This window comes from Eptesicus fuscus, chromosome 5, assembly GCF_027574615.1.
Source record: "Eptesicus fuscus isolate TK198812 chromosome 5, DD_ASM_mEF_20220401, whole genome shotgun sequence".
Classification (NCBI taxonomy): domain Eukaryota; kingdom Metazoa; phylum Chordata; class Mammalia; order Chiroptera; family Vespertilionidae; genus Eptesicus; species Eptesicus fuscus.
Genome location: NC_072477.1, coordinates 98207385 through 98220052, shown reverse-complemented (window position 1 = coordinate 98220052; position 12668 = coordinate 98207385). Strand labels below are relative to the sequence as shown.

The following is a 12668-nucleotide window of genomic DNA, read 5'->3' as shown; positions in this document are numbered from 1 at the left end:
GCTTACCTTTCAAGCTGTAACCCTACAGATTGCTTGTTTTAAAAAGAAAGAGATTTTTAGGTGAAACTCTGTAGCCTGAAAATTATTTTGGAAGGAAAAAAAGAGAGGTTTTCTTCAAATATCATAGAGATTGTAATTGATAACCAATGCATTAGGCCTCAGAAGGTGGAGATAAGAAGAGATTAAATTACTTTTAGAAATTATTAGGAGACTTTAACTGGTAAAAACCTTTTCTATACAAAAAGAAATTGATAGCCAGTTTGAGATTGAATTGCCATGGCCTAGAACAAAGAATATTCTTACATGATATTTTACAATTTCATTATAATTTTGATATTTTACAACAGCATATTGTACAATTATCCCAAACTTACAAATTAATTCTTTGAATGTTTGGCAGCAATTTATAAGGATATGAAAGGATTTAATCCCTTCCACTCTGTGGAAGGCCCCCTAGGAAAGCATTTGAGCATTCTATATTGGCCCTTCTTGCTCCTTTTGCCAAGAGGACCCTCTTCTCACAATCCAATTGCCCACAGCTGTTGCCTGGGTTTTCAGTTCATGCTGAGGTTGAAGCCTCATAGTGGCTGGTACCATGGATCTGTCTCTTGCACAATGGCGTGAGCTGGGTACCCCAAGATCTGTGATCAATGCCGGGGCCCCACTAGCAGGCGAGGGGATCCCAAGGCAGGTGCTGGGCATGGAGGCCATAGAGGCATAGGATACCAAGGAGACAGAACTGAACCTGCTTGGCCCTGGAGGATGGCTGGTTAGTCAAAGACGGGTAAGATTCCTCAAAGGAGGAACAACCTAAGACAGGCACAGTCGCATAGGGGCCATCAGGAGAGAACTTGGGGGTCAACAGAGGTGGGGCACAGAACCTCACCCCCCAACATTGCAGAGGCTTGAACACTCGCCCCTTCTGAGGGAGTTCTCCTGCCCCATGGCTGCTTCGCGCTTCCCATGCCCAGCTCAGATCGGGACCCAGGGAACATACAGAGACTTGGCCCAGCTCAGATCTGGAAGAGACCCAGATAACAAGAGACTTGGCCTAGCTTGGATTGGGACCCAGGCAACAGAGAGTGGGCCCATGGCAGCTGCCCTATGTCTAAATCTAGCACCAGAAATGCTCAGGGCTTTCTCAAGTATGCAAAATAATCTTTTCCATTAATTACAGAGTAAACTAAGATTTTTGTTAAGAGTATTAAATTTGACAGTAAAATAGTCAAGTTTTCAGATTAATTTAAATTGGCTAATTGAAAATAAGTAAATATTCAAGAAAATGTAATTATACAAAAGCTATTCCTAAAGTATTAACTAAAATTTCTATTGATAGTTCATTTCATGGTAAAATTACTTAACATGCAATGAACCTAAAGCAGTCACATTTTTGTGCAAAAAATTAAAATTTAAAGTTATCAAGACTGCATTATAAAAATCTTCCAAAGCCTCCTAATAAATAAAAATAAGGGGGGATAGTGGAGTAATATTCTGTAAGGAAAAATATCCTGAAAGCAAATTACATCTAGAAAATTTTTACTTTGAAAATTAATTTTTATTTGTTTGTAATGCAAACAGCAAGACACCCATGAAAAATACATGGTGTCAAAATAAACCAAAGGAAAATTGTTTGGGCAAAAATCAAAGTCTAATTTATAGAAAAGAATTCTTTATTAACCTTTGGTCGAGAATATGTTTATATTTCCAGAAAACTCCAAAGCCCATATGGATTCCTGCAACAACGGATCCCAGAGAGGACCTGATAGGACTACTGCAGCCACAGAAGAAGCAGTGGCCCCCGAAAACAGAGGAGAAATAGTCCAGAAATAAAAATAGTGAAGATGCCTTGCCATGCTAGCAGTCAGCACCTGTGCATTGCTGCAGGTTGACCAAGGGCAAGGAAGGTCGGTGTGCACGCGCTTCCAGACCATGTGTGCACACCTTCTGCAAAGAAGTCAAAATGTTTGATGTTTTGTGTTTTTACCAGGACCCCTGACTTGAGGGTCTTGCTTTATTTCTAACACAGGGAATAGTATTAACTGCCACATTAAAAGAAATTGTTATACCTCAGGCATTAACCATTTTTATAGATGGATCCAGTTCTGGAAAGGCTGGATCTACTGCAGCAGGAGAGCAAAGATCCTTCAAACTTTTATATTTCAGTAGAAATACAAGCTCTTATTTGTGCCTTAACAGATTTTGCTACAGAGCCCATCAACCTATAGTAATAGTGCTTATGTGGTAAGTATGGCAAAAATTATTGTAACAGCTACTATAGGGCACACTAATTCAGAGGAAACTTTTCATTTAATTTTCAGCCTTTAAAATGTTATTAGAGAAGGACAATGTCCATGTTTTATTGGAAGCAATGTCCTCAATGTGTTTATCCACCTCTCTGTGCCAACTTTAGGGGGTAAATCCCCGAGGACTTAAACCTAATCAAATTGACAAAATAGATGTTACTCAATTGTGGAAAGAGCCAATCGTACTCTTAAAATCATTTATTAAAACAAAAAGGGGGAGATAGGTGTTATGTGTCACCTCTAAAGAGGCTCAGTCAAACCTTTTATACTTAAAAAAAAAAAAAAAATTTTTAATGCAAAAGATTGTACAGCAGGTGAAAGGTATCAGGCCTCCTGTACAATAGCCTCCACTGAGTCAGCTAGGTGAAAGGAATCATAAACCAGATAAGAGTTTTATCAGATTCAGTAATAATGTGGGGAAGAGGTTGTGTTTTATATCTTTTCAGAAGGAGCAATGCAGCCAATTCGGGTGCCAGAGCATTACGTCTGTCACCACAATGGACCCAGAGAAGCCCCTATGTCCTGCCCCCAGGAACGATGCTGCTTCTACACCAACAAGTCTGGCATCGTCCGAGACGAGAACAAGAAGACCTCGTCAAGAGACGAAAAGAGCTATTTGAGAACCCGCTCTGGAGTGGACTTAATGGACTCCTCCCCTACGTCCTCTCCATCCTTGGTCCCCTTGTTGGTTTTCTCCTTATTCTTACATTTGGCCCTTGGGCATTTAGAAAAATAACTGACCTCGTAAAACAGCAAATAGATTCAGCTTTAGCAAAACCCATTCAGATTCATTATCAACGCCTGGAAATGGCCAATAGGTGGGACTCGGATTGCCAAGAGCACGAGCACCTCCGGACCCAGACTCGCTCCTTCCCTACGGGGACAGCATCTTAACCAGAGGGATGCTTACCTACGCTCTAGCCAGAGCCAGAGGTATGGGTATCGAACCGGGTGCAGAGCAAAGCATTGCAAGGGAAGGTTGGAATATTTTCCAACCTCCTCTGGATTTCCCTGAGAGTATACCTGGTTTGCATAGAGGTTGACATCGATAAAATAATGGCTCTGCCTCTCCTCCCCAAAAAGGTGTCAAGAGCCACACACAGTGGGTATGCAAAGCCCACGGGAGGAACCAGGTCAATGTCTCCTCGGTCGATTAATGCCCACTCCCGTTTCTTAAACAGAGAGGGAGGAGATGTCCGGAGCCAAGAGTTGATTAAAGGGTTAACTCTGACCTTACTTTAGCAAGTTATCTAAACAGAAACTCACAGAAACCAGGCCCACCTCCTCTCTTCTGAGAACGAAGCATTCTTTCCTTAATTGCCCTTTAACTGCCAAACTCTTTATCTATAGTTAGCCCCCTTAACAACCTTAGTCAATTATCTAAGTCCACATAACTCTTTCAGCCCCCATCTCCCCCAGACATCTCCCCTTCTAGAAACCACATATAAGGAACGCTGTAAAAATAAAATTTCGAGGCTTGATCAGAAACCCGTTTGTCTTGCCTCCTTTCTCTGCGTCCCTTGTCTGTTTTCATTCCCTTAGGTGCGCTGCCTCGGTACCCCCCGTTAGAAGACCCCGCAGGTCGGGGAAATATATGAAGTACTTATATATATGCAGTTGCAATTCCAGTGCCTTATTGCTTCATTTATCACAGGAAATGCCAGAGTTTTGAAATATTTTGTAAGAAAAGCTACTCTACTTGCATCAATTCTCATAGGAATGACCAAGAATTTTATGCCAATTTAATCCTAAGTATTGAGGTTAGGATTCTACATGACATTTAATAGTATGATTTATTTTCTTTTTTTAAAAATATTTTTTATTAATTTCAGGGAGGAAGGAAGTGGGAGAGAGAGATAGAAACATCAATGATGAGAGAGAATAATTGATTGGCTGCCTCCTGCATGCTCTCCCCTGGGGATCGAGTCTGCAACCTGGGCGTGTGCCCTTGACTGGAATCGAACCTGGGACCCTTGAGTCCGAAGGTCGACGCTCTATCCATTGAGCCAAACTGGCTAGGGCTTATTTTCTATCTTAAACTTCATAGGGCACAAAACAAGACCTTATCCTTTCATATTGCTTTTTATTTTTAAAGCATCTGAGTGGTGATAAAAATCTAAGCTTAAGAATGGTCAGATGATTTATGATATTTCATTTCTTTTTCAAAGCATTGGTATGTCACCAGTAAGCCTATTAGAATTGTAGGTTTAAAGTTTCTCAATTTTAAAAAAGACCAGCTGCATAAACAAGTGTGTTAGCTTTGTAATTTAATTCTATGTGATTTTTTTAAAATACTTCAAAGTACCAAAGGATGCATTTATCCTTAGGTCATAGATACTTGTTTATGTCACTGTGGTCTCAAACTTTCAAGTACACTTCACGGTATTCTTAAAATATTAATATGTTTTTATTGTGTTTTTTTAAAACCTCAACACAGTTCTCCTTTTGTCTACCTAAATCTGCCTTTCTTCATGGGTTGACCACTAACAAAGGTGGAATGTGGATAAGCTGGATGAAGACTACTTAAAAAATTGGTATCCTGCATTCAAGGATGGATAATGTAATTATCCTTGAGAATATGCCATAAGTACCTTAAAGCTATTTGCTCTTAAACTTTTAAATTTGGGATAATTTTAAATCCACATGTAGTTATAAGAAATAATATACATTTCATGTACCCTTTACAATTTCCCCCAAAACAAAGGCAACCAAAGCAAAAGTAAGCAAGTAGGACTGCATCAAACTAAAAAGCGTCTGCATAGCAAGGGAAACCATCGACAAAATGGAAAGGGCACCCATGGATTGGAGAAATATTTGCAAATCACATATCCCAAAAGGAAATAATATCCAAAATGAACTCAATAGCAGAAATACAAATAACTCAATTTAAAAATGGGCAAATGACCTGAATAAGCGATTTTTGAAAGAAGACATACAAATGACCAATAGGCACATGAAACTAATAACTAATCATCAGGGAAATACAAATCAAAAGCACAGTGAGCTATCACCTCACACCTATTAGGATGGCTATTATAAAAAGACCAGTGATCCGGTACACAAAATTCGTGCATAGGTTGCGGGGGGGGGTTCCGTCAGCCAAGCCTGCACCCTCTTCAATCAGGGACCCCTTGGGGGATGTCCGACTGCTGGTTTAGGCCTGACCCCTGTGGACATCTGGCAGTCGGACATCCCTCTTGCAATCTGGCTCCTAACCACTCACCTGCTTGCCTGCCTGATCACCCCCAACGGCCCTCCTTTGTTGGCCTGATCTCATCCCCAACTGCCCTCTCCTGCCGGCCTGATCTCGCCCCCAACTGCCCTCCCCTGATGACCTGATCTCACCTCCAATGGCCCTCCCCTGCCAGCCTGATCTCACCCCCAATGGCCCTCCCCTGCCGGCCTGATTGCCCCTAACTGCCTCTTCCTCGACCCCCACCACAATGGCTTTGTCTGGAAGGAAGTAGGATATCTGGAAGATGGCCGGTTGACCCAGTCTAATTAGCATATTACCCTTTTATTAGTATAGATAGATTATATAGGATAGGATTGCTTAAGTGGGGGGTAAAAGCCTTTTTCAGCAGGAGAAGATGCTCTTGGCAGACAAAAATACATAATCCCTATATCTGGACTGATAGCCTGCCATATGCACTATACTGCCAAACCTGTCATTAAAAAATTGAACCACTTTCTTACACCTTACACCAAACAGCTGTTGCCCTTAAAACCCCTACTCAGCCCCCACCTTAGGTTCTGCCTTCACAGTTTACTCAGATTAGGTTCTCATTGCTTGGTTTCTATGCCAGTCAGCATCTCCGGGCCCGATCAGTGAGGCAGGGCTGATCAGCAGCCCCCGTGGCTGCTGGCGAGGCCTGGAGAGAAAGAGAGGCAAGGGCTGGCTCAACAGCTTCCATGGAGGCTGGGGATCAGACCCTGCTTCTCTCTCCAGGTCTCTCTCTGGGCCTGATCCGCAGCCCCCTCGGCAGTCAGTGCTGGGTCGCCATGACAACCCAGCACTGACTGCAGGACTGACTTGTGGTGTTCAGTTGTCCGTTTGGTCGTTTTGGACGTTACGGACCCTGGCTCTTTATATATATAGACAAGATAACAAATGCTGGCAACAATGTGGATAAAAGGGAACCCTTGTACATGGTTTATGGGAATGTAAACTGGTACAGCCATTATGGAGAACTGTATGGGGATATCTCAAGATATTAAAAATAGAACTACTGTATGATCCAGCAATTCCACTCTGGGAATATATCCAAAGGAAATGAAACCATTATCTCATAGACGAATCTGTACTCCCATATTCATTGCAGCATTTTTCACAATAGCCAAGATATGGAAACAACTTAAGTGTTTACCAAGAAATGAATTTATCAAGAAAATATGGCATATGCAACAGATTGATAATTTCAAAGGGAAGAGGGGATGGAGGTGGGGAGACATTAGCCAAAGAACTTCTATGCATATAATGCATAACCCATGGGCACAGACGATAGTTTGGTGAAGGCCTGGGGAGGGGGCAGGAATAGGGGCGAGGGATCAGTGGGAGAAAAAAGGGGGACGTTTGTAATACTTTCAACAATAAAGATAAATTTAAAAGAAGAAAATATGGTATATATGTAAATGGATATTATTCAGCCTTTGAAAAAAGGAAACCCTGACATTTGTGGCAACATGGTTGAATCTGGAGGGCATTATGTTAAGTGAAATAAGCCACAGAGAGAAAGACAAATACTATATGGTATCACTTATACTGTGGAGTCTTTAAAAAAAAAAAAAAACAAAAAAACAACAACAGGTGAACTCATAGAAACAGAAGAGAAGGTAGAAAAGTGGTAAGATATGTACACATATAATACTTTAATAAAAATAAAGGAAAAAAAGAAAAGTGGTTGCCAGAGGCTAGGATGTTGGGGAAATAAAGGTGCAAACTTAAAGTTATAAGATGAATAAGGTCTGAGGATCTAATGTATAACATGGTGACTATAGTTGATAACGCTGTACTGTATAATTAAAATTTCAAGAGAGAGTAGAACTTAAATGTTCTCACCAAAAAGGAAAGGGAAGGGAATGGGAGGGGAAGGGAAGGGAAGGGAAGGGGAGGGGAAGGGAATGGGAGGGGAAGGGACCGGAAGGAAGGGGAGGAAAGGGGAGGGGAGGGGAGGAAATATGAGAAGGGAAAAGAAGAGGGTACATATGTGATGTGATGAGTATGTTAATTAACTTGATGGGGGATCCTTTCACAGTGTATACCACCTATATCTAATTATCACATTGTACATTTCATTTTATTTTAAACTTTATTGTTAAAAGTATTACATATGTCCTCTTTTTCCCCCATTGACCTCTCTCACCCTGTACCCCCACTCTACCCCAGGCCTTCACCACCCTATTGTCTATGTCCATGGGTTATGCATATACACATGAGTTCATTGATTGATTACCCCCCCAACCGTTCCATCTTCCCTCTGAGGCTTGACAGTCTGTTCAATGCTTCTAAGTCTCTGGGTCTGTTTTCATTCATCAGTTTATGTTGTTCATTAGATTCCACATATGAGTGAGATAATGTGATACTTATTTTTCTCTGACTGACTTATTTTGCTTAGCATAATGCTCTCCAGGTCCATCCATGCTGTTGTAAATGGTAAGAGTTCTTCCTTTTTTAAGCTGTGTAGTATCCCAACGTATAGATATACCACAGTTTTTTTAATCCACTCATCTGCTGATGGGAACTTAGGCTGTTTCCAAATCTTAGCTATTGTAAATTGCGCTGCTGTGAACATAGGTGAGCATTTATCCTTTCTGCTTGGTGTTTCTGATTTCTTAGGATATATTCCTAGAAGTGGGATAATTGGGTCAAATGGGAGTTCCATTTTTAGGTGTTTTTTTTTCCATTTTTAGTTTTTTGAGGAAACTCCATACTGTTCTCCACAGTGGCTGCCCCAGTCTGCATTTCCACCAGAAGTGTACGAGGGTTCCCTTTTTCCCACATCCTCACCAACACTCTTCATTTGTTGATTTGTTGATGATAGCCATTCTGACAGGTGTGAGGTGGTACCTCATTGTTATTTTGATTTGGGAAAGCATGCTCTAGTACTGCAGTCAGTTAGCTCAAGTACTTATACATTGCACATTTTAAATATGTTACAATTTTGTCAGTTATCCCTTAATAAAGCTAAAAAAATAAACTCAGACATTCGTGATGATTTAAATTGTCTTTTTTTTCCAATTATAGTTGACATACAATATTGTATTAGTTTCAGGTGTACACATAGTGATAAGATATTTATAACTTATGAAGTGATAACCCCAAAAGGCTAGTACCCATCTCATACCATGCATTGTTATTAAAATACTAGAGACCCAATGCATGAAATTCGTGCATAGGTAGGGTCCCTAGGCCTGGCCAGAGATCAGGTCCAATCTGTGGGGTGATCGGGGGGGCCCCTGCTGGCACCTGCCTTGGCCAGGCTGGTGCTGCCTGCTCCTATGGGGCGATCGGGGGCCGGCACTGGCCTGGTCACTGGCCAGTGCTGCCCCTCCCCATCCCCGATCACCCTGCCACTGTTGCCGCCGGGTCGCCTCCCTCTGTGGGTCAACTGGCAGGGCAATTGGGGGGCCCCTGGTGGCACCCGCCTTGGCTGGCCTGGTGCCTGCGGGATGGAGGCAGCTCCTGCGTTGAGCATCTGCCCCCTGGTGGTCAGTTCGTGTCATAGTGACCGATCATTCCGCTGTTTGGTTGATTTGCATATTAGGCTTTTATTATATAGGATTATTGACTCTATTCTCTATGTTGTGCGTTATATCCATGACTATTTTTATACCTGGCAATCTGTACATCTTAATCCCTTCCCCTTTTTCACTTATCCCTAACCCCCCTCTCAACTGATAATCATCAAAATATTCTCTGTATCTATTACTTTGTTTCTGTTTTGTTTGTTTATATATTTTGTTTTTTATATTCCACATACAGGTGAAATCACATGGTGTTTGTCTTAGCGTAATACCCTCTATGTCCATCCATGTTGTTGCAAATGGTAAGATTTCATTCTTTTTATGGCCTAGTAATATTCCATTATGTGTGTGTGTGTGTGTGTGTGTGTGTGTGTGTGTGTGTATATATATATATATATATATGTATATATATATATATATCTCACATCTTTATCCAGTCGTGTATTGATGGACACTTAGGTTGCTTCCATATCTTGGCTATTGTAAATAATGCTTCAATGAACATAGGGGTGTATATGTCTTTTCAAATTATTATTTTGGACTTCTTTGAATATATACCCAGAAGTGGAATTGTTGGGTCATAAGATAGTTCTATTTTTAGTTTTTAGAAGAACTTCTATACTGTTTTCAATACTAGTGGCACCAATTTGTATTCTCACCAACAGTGCACAAGGGTTTCCTTTTCTCCATATCCATGACAATACTTGTTTATTGACTTATTGATGATAGACATCTGACAGATGTGAGGTGATACCTCATTGTGGTTTGAATTTGCATCTCCCTGATGATGAGTGATGTTGAGCATCTTTTCATATGTCTATTGAAAGAATCTTCTGGTGCTTAACATGATATCTTATATCTTATTAATCATAGAAGATCTTTATTTCTCTAGCAAGACTTCTCAACCAGCTTTTTAAGGACAAGACTTATATCTATCTATGCTAGCTGCTGTGAGTGTACCCTGCTGGTATTCACAAAATAAATGATAAAAAAGTGCCATATATTGATACTGTGGGACATGTTTTATTTACTTATGGATTTTTAATAAAATTTTATATTGTTTTGCAAAATTTTACTGAAAAGATGTGTTTGTATTTGAAACAAGAGTGACCCTACCTTTTAACCTGCCATGATGATTGTTTTCTCTTATCCAATTGAACTTTTTATTCATTTAATGTAACTGAGAGTAGGAATCATAATATATTTATTTCTTCTTATATTTGTTAAATTATGAAAATTTCTTCTTGCTGGAATCATATTACTCTAATATTTTGATATTGTTTGTAGTGATTCTACAAAATTTAATTCTGATTTTTGATAGGAAAGATACATTGAATACAGTAGCTTCAGTTTGAACTCTATTTAGGAAAAACAATGTTTATGCAAAATTCTTTTAAAAATACTTTAAAGTTATATTTTTATTTTTTAATCAATATATTCTAGGTAAAAAGATAATGTGTTTCTGTAGACCTAAGGTTTTTGTTTTTTTTTTTAAATATATTTTATTGATTTTTTACAGAGAGGAAGAGAGAGGGATAGAGAGTTAGAAACATCGATGAGAGAGAAACATACTGGGGCTGTGCCCACAACCAAGGTACATGCCCTTGACCGGAATCGAACCTGGGACCTTTCAGTCACAGGCTGACGCTCTATTCACTGAGCCAAACCGGTTTTGGCCCTAAGGTGTTTTTTTTTTATGAAAATACAAATAAAGATTCTGTTTAAACCAGTTTTTCTCAAAAGCGAGTGGCATATCAGTACAAACAGAGTCCCTCCCTGCTTCCATAGTAAGATTATTATTACTTATCCTCCTTATTACCAAACTCCTGCTGAAATCTTTCATATTGAATAGAGCATCATTTTTCAGTATAATCATATTTGGAAGTACTGCGGTAGTCTCCTATTATGTCTTTATCTCTTTGCCCTGTGTTTGTAGGAAGCTTTTTCCTGGGAGTAGAGGAAAAGATGTTTATTATTATCAGATTTTTCTAGACATGTATAGAGAACTACAGGGAACTGGGCATAGTTCTCTTGTCTCAAGCACTCATCAGCTCTTGCCTTTGTTAACACTAATGTTCTTCATCTCTCTCTCCAGAGAATCTTGCTGCCTGCAATCTACCACTTTCAATATGATCTTTCCTCTTTTCTGTGCCTATAGCCTCAGTTGAATCTCCCCCACTTTTGCACATGGTGGGTGCGCTGTAGATCTCAAGGAAGGCATTAAGTCTTACTACAACCAATGTGTCCTGCAGTGGATAGAATGCAGAGAGCTCTAGCACCTTGCTTCTCCAGGATTGTTCAGTTGAGCCTAGGGAGCCTCTGGAGTTAATGTGAAATAAGGTCTAGGTAAGCACACTGTGAGTAAGAATAAATGGGCCTGCCATATAGGAAACATGAAGACTGTTTGAAAAATCTTTTTGCATCCCTATTGTTATCACTGCTGTCTATATGTACCAGTGTTGTATTGGTATATTGTGATGTGGAAGAAGGCATGATGGACAAACATGACATATATATTTTTAGATTGAAGCTTGTATTCCATAGTGGTTACCATGACTGCAAAAGCCACAGCTCCTCTTAAATACCTTTGTTGTGATCTCACTCATATGTATATATGGAATCTACTGAACAAAATAAACTGATGAACAAAATAGATCCAGAGACATAGAAGCATAGAACAGACTGACGAATCTCAGAGGGAAGAGGGGCAGGAAGAGATTAACCAAAGAATTTTTATGCATATATGCATAACCTATGGACACAGACTATAGTGCAGTGAAGGCCTGAAGCGGGGGGGGAGGGGGGGGGGCGGGCGGGAGCCAGCACTGGGTGGAAGGGGTTGGTCAATGGGGAAGAAAGGGGGACATTTGTAATACTTTCAACAATAAATTTTAAAAAATAATAAAATACCTTTGTTGTACTTAACTTTTCCTCACTTAGATAGATTATATAGTTAGTGTCATTAATTTGGAATGGAAAGTACCCTCCTATTATTAACACTGCCTCTTATAAGTTTCAAAATGATTAACCATGGAATATTAAGAAGTAAAATTCTTTTATTACTTTCATTAAGAGGACATTTTGAGATAAGGTCAGGGTGAAAATGAAGAGCGACAAGTAATGTCAACTAGGAAAATAAAATTAAATTAAAAAATATTTTCTGGGATTTACCATATTAAGTATTAGGTTTGGAATTTGGGACCAAAGTAAAGCATATCTTTGGATTTGCAGTTTTATATAACTCAGTAATCATTATTTAAGTCATATTCACATGCGTTTACTTTGAGAAATCTTAGTACTTTACTGAAGAGGTAAACTTTGGTATTGTACAGTAGAATAAGGCAAATTATCTTTATGGATTTTGCTTAAGATTTCAAATACTATGTCATTTTTCCAATAAATGTACCCTTCATAATATATAAAGAATATTTTTTGTGTTTTACGTTTAAAAATTCAGTTATCTTTTCTAAGCATGTTTAAGAAAATCAATTAATTTTATCTTATAGATTCTGAGGGAAATAACCACAAACTTCACACAAGAATAATGAAGAGATTTTATTAGATAACTTTCACACATTGGTGTCATTATAATTTCCAGATTTGCCTCACAAGACCTACTTT

General features: G+C 39.5%; 1 protein-coding gene across 4 annotated transcripts in view; it reads left to right on the top strand.

Annotated features, from left to right (window-relative positions):
• Window positions 1–12668, top strand: part of ZNF438 (zinc finger protein 438) — a 174956-nt gene that overhangs the window by 105978 nt on the left and 56310 nt on the right. For 3 of the 4 annotated variants that reach the window (XM_054716603.1, XM_054716601.1, XM_054716604.1), the window contains one exon: window positions 9286–9349. The exons of the other annotated variant lie outside the window; for it this stretch is intronic. The gene's annotated coding sequence lies outside the window, so the exon portion shown is untranslated. The remainder of the gene's footprint in view (window positions 1–9285; window positions 9350–12668) is intronic. 4 annotated transcript variants of the gene reach the window in all.